Here is an 18,109-nt window from a genome sequence, read left to right as displayed (position 1 = left end):
AACAATAAGCAGACTCAGTGCACACTCATTCCCTGTGTAGACACATGGATGTCTCCTGTCAATTCATGTTGAGAGTTTATACAAATTTTCCAACATTCCTTGCCAACCTTCATGTGACAATTGAGTCAGAATGACTTGGAGTCTGAGTCATCACAGAAGACATGCAAGCATCAGTTTCCTCTCAGTGTGGGTACTTGATCAGAAACACTGACTCAGGAACCTGACAGGCTGAAGACACCGGAGAAATGATTTATTCTATTTACAGGTTCCAGGGCCCTTCTACCACTTAGAAATTCATATATTGAGTCAGAGATCAAAGGCAAAGCATCTATTTCTTTGGTTATTTCTGTCAGGGTATTTGGCCAGGACATCATGGATATAATGACTATAGAGTGCAGGGATTAAAAAACTAGGGGAAATGTATTCTTCTTTCCTTCCATACTCTCTTAAAATGATATAATATATTCTACATAAGTTGTAAAAAATATTCTGGATAAGAAAAAAAAAGAAAAAAGAAAAGAAAAGCAACCAGTGTGCACTGTCCAATATAACAGCCAATTCCTGCTCTGGATTTGGTTTTTCCTGTGTGGTGGAACTATCCTCACATTTCACAACACCACAGAGCACTTGTGCCGTCATGTGCTATTCGTTCTGATTTAACATTATATACCTATCTTGTACATCAGTAAGGTTCCTGTGGGTCTTTTTGAAACTTCAAGTTTATTGGTACAAAGATGTGATCAAAGAGAGATTGCAGGAATGTCTTCATGTCATGATGCTCTAAATAGGTCTTAAATGCTGCCTATCTGGCACCATACCAACATTAAATAATCATGTTGCACCTCTTTCTCTGTTGTCACACCTGAATTAATTTAGACTTTACCTACAACATCATGTGGTACATAGTAGACTTTATCTACATAGTCACAGGACATATAATTAATTGTACACTAAACTAAGTTATCTTCCTGCAACAACATTCTAATTACAGTGACTGACCTAAAAAGAAATATGATCAAATATATAAAGATTTAACTATTATCAGTTTCCTCTGCTTGTTTGACATGAAGCTGACATAACTCTTCCTGTGAATGCATTCCCAGTTTCTACAATCTTAAAAAACTTTTCTCGAAAGCGAGCTGTGGCACCCCTTAAAATGGAAAGACCTCAAGTCCTCGCTGGCACCTCCAGAGAAACAGCACACGTTACAACAGAAGGTACTGTGGGAAATCACTGGTTCTGTTCAATAACATAAATCTATGTAGAAGCTTTGTGTAGTTTTTAATATGTGGATGATGTTAATTTATATAGTTTATCTGTAGAAATTCAACCAGGGAATTTAAAGATGCAGTTAACTGTCATCTTTGCTCTTCATTGACTAATGGTAAACCAGAGGAAAGCTGAGACTTACCTTGTATGACTTCTCTTGGCTTCACCTGTGGTAGGCATGAATGACTGAGCCAAAGTTCAGCCACATTATCCCAGACATGGATAACACAGATGTGGAAAGTCTCAAGAATAAAGATGAAATTTGAATTAGATACAGGCATTTCTAGTCAGGTCAATAGAGAGACAGCCCTTGGAGTAGTCACCTTATAACTTGTGCTAAGGGAGTGGGTCACCTTATAACTTGTGCTAAGGGAGTGGGAAAGATCATTAAGAACAAAGAATTATGTGAAGTTTCTGTGCATTTTTTCTCTTTCAAATGTATAATAGTTTGCAGTGGCAAGGTTGAGTGTGTTTTGCTTCTGCCTCTGTTATTTTGAGGCTACATTTCCCAGAACACTTAGACCATCCTTCCTCTGCCACTGCTAATACCCAAGTGTGTGACTGTTATTATAACGCTCCTTGGAAATTTCATTGGCTTTTCTTTCCCAGAAGCCCTGATAAAATACTCTGACCAAAAAATAGCCTGTAGTGGTCTGAATAGGAATGGCCTCATAGAATCCTGAGATTGAGTATATGGCCCATAGGGAGGGGCAATATTAGCAGGCGTGGCCTTTTTGGAGTAGGTGTGGCCTTGGTGAGGAAGTATATCAATGTAGAGGTGGGCCTTGAGGTCTCAGAAACTCAAGCTAGACCTAGTGTGTCACTTACTTCCTACTTGCTGCCTGACATAGAAATCTCAGCTTCTACTCCAGCACCATCTGCCTGCATTCTGCCAGTTTTCCTGTCATAATAATGAACTAAACCTCTGACACTGTAAGCCAGCCCCAACTAAATGTTTTACTTTATAAGGGTTGCCATGGTTGTGGTATCTCTTCATAGCAAAAGAACCCCTAGTTAAGACACATCTTTAGCAAGAAAAGGTTGACTTTGCCATGGTAAGTGAATTTGGAGTCCATAATTGAGAAGTAGCAGATAGAGGCCAAAACTTAAGAGAGAGTGATATTGTAGCCAAAACCTAGAAGCAAAGAAAAGTGAATGTCCTCTGCTGATTTTTCTTCCTCTTATATGGCCCAGGATCCCATCCCAGAGAATGATTGTACCTACAAGAAATAGGTCTTACCAACATGACTTAATCTAATCTAACAACAGTGACATACCTGGAGAACTCAGACCTTATTAATTGACAGCTGAGATGTCATGGAGCTAACAAAGTGTTTTCACTTTTGATTATTAGCCTGCGTCAGAGTGAGTTTATCTGATAGGAAACAGGCTGGCCTTTGGGATAATCTGGTGGAATGTTTTTCTGAAACAAACAGAAAGTTTCCAGAGAGCCAAATAACCCTATTAAAAATGGGGTACAGAGCTAAACAAAGTATTTTCATAATAAGAACTTCGAATGGCTGAGAAGCACCTTAAAAATGTTCAAAATCATTAGTCATTAGGGAAATGCAAAGCAAAACAACCCTGAGATTTCACCTTACACCAATTAGAATGGCTAAGATTAAAAACTCAGGAGACAGTAGGTGTTGGTGAGGATGCGGAGAAAGAGGAACACTCCTCCACTGCTGGTGGGAATGCAAGTTGGTACAACCACTCTGGAAATCAGTCTGGCAGTTCCTCAGAAAACTGGGCATGACACTTTCAGAGGACCCTGCTATCCCACTCCTGGGCATATACCCAGAGGATTCCCTGGCAAGCAATAAGGACACATGCTCCACTATGTTCATAGCAGCCTTATTTATAATAGCCAGAAGCTGGAAAGAACCCAGATGTCCCTCAATGGAGGAACGGATACAGAAAATGTAGTATATTTACACAATGGAATACTACTCAGCAATTAAAAACAATGAATTCATGAAATTCTTAGACAAATGGTTGAATCTGGAAAATATCATCCTAAGTGAGGTAACCCAATCACAAAAGAACACACATGGAATACAGTCACTGATAAGTAGATATTAGCTCAGAAACTCTGAATACCCAAGACACAGTTCATATATCAAATGATTCCCAAGAAGAAGGAAGGAGAGGTCCCTGGTCCTGAAAAGGCTTGATGCAGCATTGTAGGGGAGTACCAGGACAGAGAAGTAGGAAGGGGTTGGTAGGAGAATGGGCGGAGGGAAGAGGGCTTAAGGAACTTATGGGGAAGGGGTAACCGTGAAAGGGAAAAATCATTTGGAATGTAAACATAAAATATAGAAAATGAGAAATTATAAATAAAAAATGAAAAATAAAATTTCCAAAGGAAAGTGATTACATTAACATAACTGAAAAAGGCTACATATTTAATGATAAATGCCAAATCAGTATATGTAGATTGTGGACATGGCACAACAACAAGTATCTATTGTTTCCTGCTTTGACATAGGAAATGACAGTATTCTGAGGCTTGATCATAAACCTTATTGTATTAGGAAAAGATACGTTGGATTAGTGTGTAACGGCATCTTCAGTAAAGCCTGATGACCTACCTGCAGCTAATCCTCAACACTCACATGGTACAAGGAGAAAAACAGACCCTGAAGATCTCCTCTAAACTCCACGTGCACAGAGCCACAACCATGGATGCTTCAACCTGAATAAACTCAATGCAAATTTTTAAAAATGTATATGTACTTTTCACAATGAGATTCTTCTGCCACCTTGAATCAGATTGTTGTCAAGAAATCCAAGTGTTCTGCTCCTCATTGATTCTCTTTTCTCCTCTTTGCAACACTTTGTTTTCCAACCATGTGATCCACATTTACGAATTGAGCAGCAAGTAAACTCTGCTTAATAATTAGATTGAGTCACATATACCAGCTTCATAGACACATCAAGCAAAGATTCTTAGGGTATTAAAAACAGAACTGTGCATTGACAGTTATTTCCTCTCTGTTCAGTGGTACCCGAAAATGCTGACACTGCACCTCCAGCAGGGGGACAGGCAGAGTCACCAGTGGGAATGGAGAGGGTAAGGTGGCTTTTCCCTTTTCTATTATAGAAAGGTTACATGATTTCCTTATGTTGTAGTAGATATACCATTTGATTAACAAAAGACAGGTGTATCATGGGTATTAAAGGGTTTGCTTAGAAAGAAGAGGAAATGGAATTGTAAAAGCTTCTTCCTAATACAAATAAACATAGAAGCTTGCAGTATCTTTTAGCACAGTTTGTGTAAGGCAGCCATTTCTTCTGAAGAAAAAAAGTTCTTTAAATAAATGTAAAATTTTAACTCAGAAGCTAACAACCACTTCTGGTTCATATCATTTTAATGAAGTCTGTGTATGTTCCACAGAGACCATAGTGAGTGAAGTTTCCATTATGTGGGTGTTGAGTTGTAAGACTTGAGTATTGGTGTAAATAATTGCCCAAGATTAATCTCACAATCAGGTTAAAAAAGATGCTTAGGCAAGTTGCAGTGTGGCTTAGAAAATACTCAGAAGAGACTAAACAGTGTTTTTTTAATCTGGCATTCAAACCAGCTAAGTGGAAAGTGGCACAAACTTTAAGCCCCAGTTTTTCTGTGACACCCTCATAATGCAAACTAATATATAGGACTTTTGTCCATTTTCATTGGCACCATACCATGTTGATATGAATTCCAAAATTGCATGCAAACAGCATGGCCTTTGCCTCATACTGTTTCCTTTAAATTTCAGGTGGCGACTACAAAACGTAGACGCAGTATGTATTATAAAGTCTCTTAAGATACATTTTAGAAAGGAATTGCACAAACACGGGATATCCTTTTGTGTAGTGTACAACAGTACTCTAGTTCACCTACTGGGAAGAACTTGTATGCACTTGTTTGTTTGTTTTTTTCCTTAGCTATTACATGAAGTTAAAAGAAAAACTGGATTTGAGTTAGATTTCTCCAGGTTTTTTAGGATGTTCTGTACCAGGCAGTGTCTAACTCTGTTTCCCTCAAGATAGGTATCTAATTAACCAGGTCAATCTCCAATGACAAAGTAATGAAGTAACAAATTAGAGTACACAGTTTTCCTACAAAATATGGGTTGAAGCTCCATCACATGTGGTGCATTCATTCTTTATGGTGGTACTCTAGTGAAGAATGAACCAGAGCAGAGGTGAGTGTTGAGATTATCCATGCGGATCTAGAGAGACTTTGTGGATCAAGGATTAGTGATGTCCATCTCTCCAGCATCTGCCTTCAGTATTCCATCTCTCCAGCATCTGCCTTCAGTAGGTCAGAATCACAGAGAACCCAGTCACTGCCATGACTACCAAGCAGGCAAAAGCCCAGGGGTTTGCTCTTCATTGCCTGCAGATATCCACAAACATGAGAGGTAGAAAAGCCCATGGCATGAGGAGACATTTGTCACCTATAATGACACCAAGCTGCCTTTCCTGTCTCATCCAGTTGAGGCTTTGTTTATCTAGGTGTGACCAGATAAAAAAAAAAGAACCCCCATTTTTTTCACAACTATCTTTGAGAACTGGGTTGGACTAACTTGGAGTCTGAGTCATCACTGTGACATCTGCCAGCATTGATACCCTCCCAATTTTGTTCCCCAGTGATCAGATTCAGTCACTGAGAGGCAGATGACAGTGTGAGGATGGTTGAGGAAGGCCCTATTTTATTAATCCAGGAATCCCACAGTTTTATTTGGGTTGAAAAGTAGACTATGTGTACCTTCAGTTAGTTTCTGTCAAGCAAGATGGCCACTGAGGCATGAATGCAGTTATCATTTTTACCTTGGGTGAAAAGTCAGAGGTTTTCACAGCTTCTTACCTCCCAACATCCCATTAAGGCAATGACATACATTGTCCATTAGATGTGATTTATAAAGGCTGGGCAGAGAATAAAGAGTAAAGAAGTATTCTACAATATTATGGAGCAAATTCTCTCCTGGCCCCGATACGATTACTCCTATGTAGCTGTGATCTCCTCGCATGTCACAGACATCACAGGGCACTCCAGCAATGCCTTGGCTTTTTCCTACAGTATACACTAAAGCTATCTGTTCTAGCCTAGTGAGTCTCATGGGAAGTCCTTCTCAAACAACTAAGAAGAAAGTCTTCATGTTGTAGTGAAGAGTTGGTGGGTGAAGACATTCATGGGTGTCGCTGTGTCCATGGGCTCTAAGAAGGGTTAGAGAGGTGCCCATTGGGCAGCACATTCACAGGGCATGCTCAGTTGTGTGGCTCTTCCTTCTGTGTTTTCATATCCATCTATATTTAGGCTTTATCTGTGATCCCTGTGATGTGCATTGAGTGCCTAACTGATTGTACAATGCAGGCATTGATCCCCTGAAGCCCCACTCTCACTGATGCCTGCACCTGGAACAAGCAATCAGATGAAATGCACAAATACTCAGAGTTGTCAATTTCCCTAGTTTTCTACCATAAGCTGATGTGACTCCCTTTTGTATTCTCAGTGTTTTCCTTCTTAAGGGGAATGTGTCAGAATACAACTGTAACTCCTCAGGGCCCAGAGAGACCTTCAGTCTCTGAGGCTGCTTCTACAAAAACTACTGAAATGAAAGCCAAAGGTACTGTGGGAATTTATACTTCTGTCCAAATATAATAGTAGCTAAAAATTATTTTGTTTCACATATAAATCTATAGATAAGTAATACTATATTTACACATGAATATATATAAAAATGAGTGTTCATTTAAATATATATCATATATATAAATATATGTGTGTATATGTAAATATATGTAAAATGGGAAGTGTAAATATACTCCAGAATTTTAAATTTTTTAATCACCTTGCACTCTAATTCAGTGGCACAATCCAGTGTAAAGCTGAGGCTTAGGTTCTGTGAATCATTGAGGCTCACTCTGCTATAGGGGTTATAGTGGTTCACATTAATGGGTGAATCACTCTCTCACAAATTCTCTCACAGTCACTCAGCATAGTAATTCTTGAATGTCTCATGATTGAGGGTAAAACTCAAGTGAAGTACCAGAATTTCTGGTCTGACCTGAGTGGCTTGGGTCCTAGGAATGGTACTGTTTCACAATGGAATTGGAGAGGCTTACTCCAATTGGGAGTATGTGGGAAAGATATCAGTAAAGGTAAGAAAAATGGCAGCTTTGAAAGTCTGTAAGTGTGCTTTGTCATTTGAAGATGTCTTTCCAAGGACACTTTCTCTTTTCAGTCAGTGCTACTGCCTAAAGTCCAAGCTTTTGCTTCCCAGTAGCTCACTTTGTCTGCCTCAGCTATTTTCTCAGTTATGGCAAGGATATTGTAAGTAAAACAACCTAAAGAAGGAATGTCTTGGTTTTCAATGAAATTTAAGCTTATAGACCATAAATAGGGAAAAGTTCTACCCAGAGGCGGATATTTGTGACAGAATCAAACTACAACCCAGTCCAAAACAAACAAACAAAAATCAGTAGAATGAATGCCTGTTTTCAGCCCACTTTCTTATTTTATATAATCTTAACCCTTTCCTAAACAATAATGCTGCACAGTTTATTTGGCTTCCCACCTCAGCTGAACTAAATGCTATAATCTAATACTTGCCTGTCCACTATCTGACTATCATCTATTTGACATCTGAGATTAACCATGACAATATCAGTGAAGTATTGTCTTCAGTTTGTGTACCAACCTGGATACAGGTGTTCTGTTTGATGAGGAACAATTTTTTTTTCCTGTTCTCAGGATCCTGTAGGTAATAATCTAGCAGTGTAGACCCAATGATACTGGAGGAACAGAGTCCCTTCCTGTCATTTTTTAGGACTTATAGCAGCCCATCCATGATCTTCTGTTTACTGCTAACTCTTGCTTCATGTGGTACCAACATAGCAGAATTGTTAGATTGCCAAAATGACTGTTTACTCTGACAGAAGTACTATATCTGAAATGTCTTGTTAAGTAGAGGCCTAGTGTTCATATATATCTCATTTCCAACCTGTGCTCCTCAACCTGGACTGCCATTCATGATGATTGAGGTAATCAACATATCAGAGCCTCTGATCTATGAAGTGAGGAGGGACCTGATCTCTGGCACCAGCATTGATTCTTTTTTAATGAATATTTTGTTCAGGCTGCAAGATGCAAAGGGTTGCTTAGGGAATTCCCATAAAGAACTGTCCTTTTCCATGAGCAATGGGGTTCAGCTCTTCTGGAACCCATCTTGCCATAGCCTGCATCTGCCTTCTCTATTGGTCATATATGTGGTTGCCTTCTGTGATCATCTGACTTACTTGCCTTTGTAGGGAAATGAATGTATAAGTTGAGAAGTGTGTTTTGTTCCAATGTCTTCCTGCTTCACTAGGTTTAAGGCCTTTGTCTTCACAAGTGTGTCTGATTTTCCTGCAGTGTACAGTTAGGCATGGCTCTCCTTTATAGGCAGTCTCTCTAGTGTTAATATGTCATGTCCCCTCCCTACAAATTTGGGAGCTCTTGCTACTGAGCAAGGAGTCCCTAGCATCCACCCCAGAGTCATCCATCTCCTTTCTCTGTTCCCTTCTTCCGGGTGCCATGTTGTCTGTAGATGCTGTACTTAGAAATGTATCAAAGTGTGGACATGCTTTCCACCTGGTAACAATGAAACACATTGCTCAAAGGAGGGCCCATGTTGAGTTTCTATGTGCCTGGTCTTTTGTTTCCACAATTTTTCTCTCCCTTAATAATCTCATCTAAGTCAGGATACCACTGAAAGAGAAGAGGACAGAACAGAAAACTTCTTTGAGACTACATGGCCTGAAAGATGGTTAAATCATAATAGGTCATTTAGCCCATTCCATTTCCTGGTAGGCAGAGATGAAAGACTGCTATGGAACAACTGAGGCACTTGAATATGAGAAACAAGAGGGAGGAGTTGAGTCTAAAAGCAGTTAGAAGTCTTGTAAACAGTGTGATAGAAAACACATAGAACAACTAAATAAAAAAATCAAGCAAGATGAAAAATGATTTTCCAAACTTTATGGAGAATAGCAAAGGTAAGTCACTGATCTGTGATCATCTATTTGGACCTTTTTTAAACACCTGAGTATTTGACACCAATTATGGCAATGTTTGCTCCTAACCTGACCCTGTAGAGCCTTCCAGGTACACACTTTTTTGTATGAGACTTCATCTTGTATAGAAAGGCAGAACCCTCTAAGATTTGCCTACCATTTATCCTTACCTAGGAAAAGTCACATGTCCTTGCAAAGAGGGCTATGTTCATATTTTGAATTGTAACATTTAAAAGGCTTACAAATATACTTCACAAATCAGAAATGCCATAGGATCAGAATACTGTATATTCATAAACACCCAAAACACAGGTCGATTGATCACCCATTTTGCAATGTACTTTCATAAAATGTATGTGATGTGTGATAAAATATTGCACTTTACTGGAGCCTGATAAAGCTGTTTCCTGAGAGGTTTTGTTTCCTGAGAGGACTAACCAATACATATGTGGAGGCTTGCAGCCAACCATCACACTGAACATAGGGACACCGTTAGAGGAATTAGAGAAAGAATTAAAGGATTAGCAACCCGATAGGCATAAGAACAATGTTAACCAACTAGACACCCCCCCCACCCCAAAATCTTCCAGGGACTAAACCACCAATCAAAGAGTACATGTGGAGGAATCCATGTCTCCAGCTGCAGAGGATTAACTTATCAGGCATCAGTGGGCTGAGGGGAGGCCCTCGGTCCTTTGGAGGCTTGTTGCCCTAGGATAAGGGAATGCCAGGGTGGGGAAGTCGGGAGTGAGTGTGTGAGTGGGGGAGCACCCTTATAGTAGCAATCTATAGATTCAATGCAATTCCTGTCAAAATTCCAACACAACTCTTTACAGTCCTTGAAAGAAAAATTATCACCTTCATATGGAGCAAAAAAAAACCCAGGATAGCTAAAAACCATCCTGTACAATAAAAGAACTTCTGAAGGTATCACCATTCCTGATTTCAAGCTGTACTACAGAGCAGTAAAAAAAAAAACTTAATGGTACTGGTATAGAAACAGACAGGTTGGTCAATGGAATCTAATGGAAGACCCTGCGATAAACCTATAACACGTACAAACACTTAATTTTTGACTAAGTAGCCAAAACCATACAGTGCAAAAGAGAGAACATCTTTAGCAAATGGTCTACTTGGATATATACATGTAGAAGAATGCAAATAGATTCATATTTATCTCCCTGCACAAAACTCATTTTCACATGGATCAAAGACCTCAACATAAAATAATATAGACTAAATCTAACAGAGGGGGAAAGAGGAGAATGGTCTTGAATGCATTGGCACAGGAGAAAATTCCTCATCAGAACACCAACAGCTCATACACTAAGATCAACGATTAATAAATGGGGCTTCATGAAACTGAAAAGCTTCTCTAGGGCAAAGGACACTGTCAGTAGGACAATATAGCAGCAGACAGAATGTCAAAAGATTTTTACTAAGTCTGTATCTGATGGTGGGCTAATATCCAAAATAGGTAAAGAACTCGAGAAGTTGGATATGAATAAACCAATTGAAGACCCTGAAATAAACCTACACAACCATTGATTACCTGTTGCTCTTGTCATACAGCGGCATATTAATGGAGGTTATCTTGATGCAGGTCCTGTTTAAAGAACTGTATGGTTGAGATTTCGTGGCCTTATCCTTGTCATATATTTTGATTAGGTCATTTTTATACTTAGCACTTTCTTTTTATAGTTCTTTGTATATTCTGGATATAAATGATATATCAGAGATACAGCTGACAAAGATTCTTTTCCTTCTATTTTCTTCTTCAGAGTTGATTTTGTTGTTATACAGACCTTTGAGTTGTCTTATATCTGTCCATTTCAGCCTTACTTACTGAGTAAATGACATCCTATTCAGAAAGCCTTTGGGTGCGGCCTCTGTGTTTGTCTGGCTGTTTCAGCTTTTAAGGTTTCACTTTTAGGCCTCTAGTCCATTTAGAGTTAATTTTGGGATAGTGTGATAGACAAAGCTCTAATTTCATTACTTTATTTTTTTTAATTGAAAAAGGAAGTAAAAACACTTTGTGATAAAATTAAAGATTTACATAGAAAATGTTTCAGATAAACACATTAAACTTGACAATTTTCATGGAAAATTAAAAAGTGATAGACATGTAAAACACTGCTAAAATAATTGAAATATGGAATAGAAATACTTTATGATGGAATTGAAGATTTTACATGGAAAATATTTCTGAAGAAATTGCAGAAAAATGTAGAAAAGCATGTTGGAGCTAAAGATTATCATGGAAAATTTTATTTAGATGTAATAATGGTAGGCATAAAAATATTCCTAAATTGATTAAAAGTGGAATTATAAACATTTTCTGATAAACTTGAAGATTTACTTGGAAAATTTTCTGATAAAATTGAAGAAATATATAGAAAAACATGTTAAAATTAAAGATTATCATGGAAATTATACAGATAAAATAATAGGCATAATGATAATTCTAAGTTGATTGAAGGTGGAATTATAAACATTTTCAGATAAAATTGATTTACATGGAAAATATTTCTGGTAAAATTCAAGAAATATATAGACAAACATATTAAAATTGACTATTTCAGGGAAAATTTTTACATATAAAATGGTAGATATAAAAACTCTAAATTAACTGAAGGTGGAATTAGAAACATTTGTGATAAAATCAAAGATTTACATTGAAAACATTTCTGATAAAATAGAGGAAATATATAGACAGACATATTAAAATTGAGGATTATCATGAAAAATAATGAAGATAAAATGGTAGATTTAAAAATCATTACTAAATTAATTAAAAGGGGAATTACAAACATTTTCTGATAAAATTGAAGATTTACATGAGAAATCTTACTTTAGTCTGTCTTTTTATTGGGGACTTGAGTTATTAAGAGACATTAAAGAATAATGATTGTTGCTTCCTGTTATTTTTGATGTTATTTTTATGTTTGTGTGGGCATCTTCTTTTGGGTTTTTTAGAAGGAGATTACTTTCTTGCTTTTTCTAGGATGTAGTTTCCCTTCTTGTGTTGGCATTTTCCATCAGTTATCCTTTGTAGGGCTGGATTTGTGGATGGATAGTGTGTAAATTTGTTTTTATCATTAAATATCTTGGTTTCTCCATATATGATGATTGAGAGTTTTGCTGGGTATAGTAGCCTGGGCTGGCATTTGTGTTCTCTTAAGGTCTGTTTGAGGTCTGCCCAGCATCTTATAGCTTTCATCGTCTCTGGTAAGAACTCTGGTGTAATTCTGATAGGTCTGCCCTTATAAGTTACTTGCCCCTTTTCCCTTACTGCTTTGAATATTCTTTCTTTGTTTAGTGAATTTGACATTTTGATTATTATGTGCTGGGAGGAGTTTCTGTTATAGTCCAGTCTGTTTGGAGTTCTGAAAGCTTCTTGTATGTTCATAGGCATCTCTTTGTCTAGGTTAGGGAAGTTTTTTTCTATAATCCTGTTGAAGATATTTACTGGCCCTTTAAGTTGGAAATCTTCCCTCTCTCGTCTATACCTATACTCTTTAGGTGTAGTCTTCTCATTGTGTCCTGGAGCTCCTGGATGTTTTGGGTTACCAGCTTTATGCATTTCACATTTTCTTTGACTTTTGAGTCAATGTTTTCTATGGTATCTTCAGCACCTGAGGTTCTTTCTTCTATCTCTTGTATTCTGTTGTTGATGCTTGCATCTATGACTCTTGAATTCTTTTCAAGGTTTCCTATCTACAGAGATGACTCACTTTGTGATTTCTTTATTGTTTCTACTTCCACTTTTAGATCCTGGATAGTTTTGTTCAGGTCCTTCACTTGATTGTTTGTTTTCCTGTAACTCTTTAAGGGATTTTTATGCTTCTTCTTTAAGGGCTTCTGCCTATTGACCCATGATCTCCTGCATTTCTTTAAGGGATTTTTGTGTTTCCTCTTTAGGGGCTTTTACCTGTTGACTGATGTCTCCTGTATTTCTTTAAGGGAGTTATTTAAATCTTTCTTGAAGCCATCTCTCAGCATCATGAGATACGATTTTAAATCCAACTCTTGGTTTTCTGGTATGTTGGGGTATCCGGGACTTGCTGTGGTGGAAGAACTGTTTTCTGATATTTCCATGTGGCCTTGGTGTCTGTTGGTCTGTCTTGTGCTTGCCTTTCACCATCTGGTTATCCCTGGTGTTAGTTGGTATTATTGTCTCTGGCTGCAGTTTGTTCCTCTTGCGAGCCTGTAAACCTGTGTCCTTACGCCTCTGAGCTCAAAAGGGAGCTCTTTGTCTCCTGGCTTCCTGGTACTAATGGCAGCAGGAAGAATTCCCTCCTATCTGCTCCACTGATCTTAGGCCATGTGTGCCCCTAGCTGGTCCCCTCCAGAGAGATTGGAGACCTCACCTCTTCACTCAGAAATAAAAGCACTGCTGGGAGGTCACTCTCTCCTGGAGGGTAGTGCACAGAAGGCTGCGGAGTCTCCTGGTTCCCTGGTGCCAATGGTGGCAGGAAGACCTCCATCCCAGCTGCTCCACTGATCTAGTGCCCTGTGTGCTCCTAGCTGGGCCCCTCCAGAGAGAAGGTAGAGATCTCACCTCTGCCTCTAATTTCATTACTGAACATGTGCTTTCCCTCTTTCCCAGCTCTCCCCTCATCATTAGTCAAACATGCTGTCTTGTTACCATTTGGAATAATGGCCAAGTATGAAAAGCTTTAATCGTGTGCATGAGTTTTCTGCTTTATTTATATACACATCTATTTTGTGCCATTACTATGCTATCTTTATTACTAAAACTGCAATATAATAAGATGTCTGGAATGTTAATCCCTCCCACATTGTCCCTTGCAAGGATTGCTTTGGCTACTCTGGATCTTTTGTGCTTCCACATGAATTTTAGGACTTTTGTATTTTTGTGAAGAATGTCACATGGATTTTGATTTTCATCACATTGACTATTAGAATTTCTTTAGTAAGATGATCATTGTTAATTCTACCAACCAAAGTTCATAAGAGGGTTTCATTTTCTAGTGTCTCCTTCAGAAATATAAAGTTTTTTGCTGTAAAAGTCTTTCACTTCCATTATTATATTTCCTACTAAATATTTAAATTTGGATGCTACCATGAATACAAATGTGTCCTTGATCTCTCTTTCAGCTTGCTTCTTATTGGTAAACAAAAGGGTTTCTAATTTTTAAAGTTGAATTTGTATTCCAGCACTTTGCTGAAAGTGTTGCTTATGTCTGTTGGGGTTTTGGAGATCTATACTTACATAAAACATCACCTTACATTAGGGAAAATTTAAATTTTCTATTTCTATATACTTGGGTGAAGTTTCTGGGTTAGCTTCAGTAAGTCAGAATACATATATGACTGCTATCCCTGGCCTGGGTCTGAGGGTAAAAGCAGGGACAAATGGAGTCAGATTTACCAAGAGAAATAGCAGATCCAACTTCTACCTGAATCTTGAGGAACTTGCAGATACGGAGACAAGTGGCAACAGTGCTGTTTCAGACTAGTCAAAAATGCAAATGAATCTGGCTACTGTATTGTATCTGAAAATGAGAAGTGACATGGGGTAAGGCTCCTAGATGAGAGCAAACACAAGAGCCCAAGACTGTAGATTCCTCCTATTTCTGGATCTACGTGGCCTGAATAGATGGGCAGAGTTGCCCAGGGTAAGGTGAATATCCTAGGTCACACATAGGAAGAGGAGTTGTCTTTCCTAAGGAAATGGATGACTCCACCAAGCCCAATGACCTGAAATTGAAATCTCCAGACCATATATGACAAAAGGGGAGAAACAGATCCTACAAGTTGTTCTCTGAAACACAAAAGTGTCCCAGCAAACAAAATACATGAGAAAACTTAATCTAATAATACACAATCAAAGATGGATTATTATGTTACTTTGGGTTCCACCTGTCTTGAAATGTAGCATTTCTGTTACTCATATCTGCCCAGCTCTTTCTATAATTTGCCGTCAAGAAAAAACAGGCTAGCAGCAACCTAAGCAACTTGCTCATTAGGTCTAGTCACCTGCATTTGCTAAGCCACACACTTTTACCCACACCAAGCAAGGATGCTGCATAAGTTGTAAGCAGTACTGTGATCTGACTGTCACTTTCTGTTTCCTAGACATACCGGAGCATACTGACAACACACTTGCACCAGATGTCAATAAAGAAACATCAGAGACTGTGGAATCAGTAAGAAGACCTTTCTTTAAGATAGAAATGTTACTTTGGTGATCTTGTTTTTCAGTCAAAATCCCATTTTAACAGCAATGTTGAGCAGAGTTATCTTAGGTCTTAAGGGACTTAGCCTAAGGAGGGAAAATGTGGGATTGTAGTAGTTGGGTCCTGACAAGCTAGTACAATTCCAAGCACCAAGTAGAAAGGGACCAAGGTACCCAGTGTTAAGTATCACAGTCTGTGCGTTGGGAACTTTTATTCTTGAGAAAAAAGTTCCTCTTTGGGAAAAATGTTTGTATTAGAAGTTGACAAACATGTCAGGGTCAATTGACTTACATGCAGTATAGTATGTTCCACAAAAGTCAATGTGGAGGAAGCACCATATGTCCAGGTGGGGATGATAAGTGGTAAGACTTAATACATGAGCAGTACTATAAATAATCAAGACCTTATTGCAGAAGGGATTTATTCTACAGTTGAGTTCTAAAGATGATCAAGCGTTTGCAGTGCGACTTACAGAATACTGGGCAGAAGATAGAGTGGTAGTTAATGTAACCTTTGACATAGAAAAAGTGGGAAGTGGCACGACTAAGAAATCTGTCTTCTGTGACACCATCACAGAATGTACTAACACATAATAATTCATTTGAAGATACTTACCTATGTTGATTGTCATTAAAAACATGTTGATAAATTTTTCCAAGACCCATGTAAACAGAAATTAGTTTGACCTACATTGCATATTGTTTTTTCTTCTTTAAATTTCAGGAAGAAGCTAGAAAACGCAGACGCAGTATGTATTGCCAAGTCTCTTAAGACACATTTCAGAAACAAATTGTGTAAATACTGAGTATACTTATATTTGGATGCAATACTATAATCTAAGCTACCTCTTGGGAAGAATTTGGATTTTGTTTTTAAAAATAGGAGTTTTCTAAGTTAAAAAATAGGCTAATGCCATTTGCATAGATTCTGTGGATCCAGCTATGATCCCTGAAGCTAGTCTGGAATGGTGTACCCAGGTTGCATCTAAACCCACTTTTATCCATGTCAGGCATCCAGATTATTCACTCTAATCTCCAGTGAGGAGCTCTTGAATTACCATAATAGGATATACATTTTTACCTCCAAATTATGAGTTTAAACGTTATCACATGTGTTGCATTCATTTCTTTACGGGGTACTCTACTGAAGAATGAACCAAGACATAGAGATGAGTGATGAGATTACCCAGGCAGATCAAGAGACACTTTGTGGAGCAAGGACTTAGTGATGCCTATGGTCCATCTCTCCAGCCTTTAGTAGGATAGAATAACAGAGATCCGAGAAACTGCCATGACTACCACAGTGGGCAAAAGCCTAGGGCTTTGATCCTCATTGCCAGCAGACATCCACAAGCATGTGAGGTAGAAAAGCCCACACGCTTCTAGTCAGACCACAGATTCTGAAAATGGGAGACCAACACTGCATGAGGAGACAGGCTGGGTGATTTCACATTAACATACATGGGTCAATTCAATAAGAATGAAAAAATGGGAAAATATTTCTCCTCAGGAAAGAGCACACCAATTGTCTATGAAATACTAAATGCTCAGCTATGAAAACATATACATACAATACACAAAAATAACCATGTCCAGACTGAGCATACTCCATATATGTAATTAGGAACACAAGCACACAAATACTCATGTATGGATGTAACAACAGTAATGAAACAGTAGCCATCATTTGGAAGAGGACAGGGAGAGGTACATTGGTATATGATTTGCAGTGAGAAACTGATATGGGATAACATGTAAATATTATATCAAAAAAGAAATTGCTTTTTTTAAAAGAAATACGTGCGTATGATACTTTTTGCTTTGTTTGTTTTATTTTGTCACATTTAGTTGTTATCTTCTAGAAGCCTATTATTATTTTTTTCTTAGGAGATTCATAAAGGGAGTGTGTCCAGATGGGAGTGTGGTAGTGAGGAATTGGAAGGAGTAGAAAGAGAAGACAGCATGATTAGGATATATGTTATGAGAAAAAAAACCTATACTTTCAATGAAAGTGTAAAAAATTAAAAATTACACTCTCCTGTGAGTTCAAGATATTTAATGGAATGGAAATAAAAGTACTACATTTAAAAAAACAAAAAGATTTGCATGTAGACAACATTAGTGTGAGCACAAAGAGCCACTCACTGCCTGGACAGTGTCCTCAGGAACAACAGGCATCGCTTGGTAGGGATCCCAATCATAAAAGAATACACATGGTCTGCCATTCTCTTAAATAGACTTGGTTCAGGCTATTCACACAGTTTCAGGCAACTTTTGTCACCTACGATGATACCAGGCTGCCTTTCCAGTCTCTTCCAGTTGAGGGTTTGTGTATCTAGGTGTGACCAGATAAAAAGAACCTCCCTTTTTTTTCACATCTATCTTTGAGAACTGGGTTGGACTGACTTGGTGTCTGAATCATCAAGGGGACATCTTCAATGAATGGTATCCTCCCAATTTTGTTCCCCAATGATAAGACTCAGTCACTGAGAGGCAGGTGACAATGTGAGGATGGTTGAGGAAGACCCTATTTACAAATCCAGGAATTCCACAGCTTCTTTTGAGTTGAAAGTTAGACTATGTGTATTTTCAATT

General features: G+C 38.2%; 1 pseudogene; it reads left to right on the top strand.

Moving 5' to 3' along the window:
- The window catches only part of LOC127680285 (uncharacterized), a 54,190-nt pseudogene that overhangs the window by 21,777 nt on the left and 14,304 nt on the right, over positions 1-18,109 (top strand).

Source organism: Apodemus sylvaticus, chromosome 3, assembly GCF_947179515.1.
Source record: "Apodemus sylvaticus chromosome 3, mApoSyl1.1, whole genome shotgun sequence".
In the NCBI taxonomy this organism is placed as follows: Eukaryota; Metazoa; Chordata; class Mammalia; order Rodentia; family Muridae; genus Apodemus; species Apodemus sylvaticus.
The sequence above is the reverse complement of the archived record's forward strand: the minus strand, read 5'-3'. Positions and strand labels throughout refer to the sequence as shown.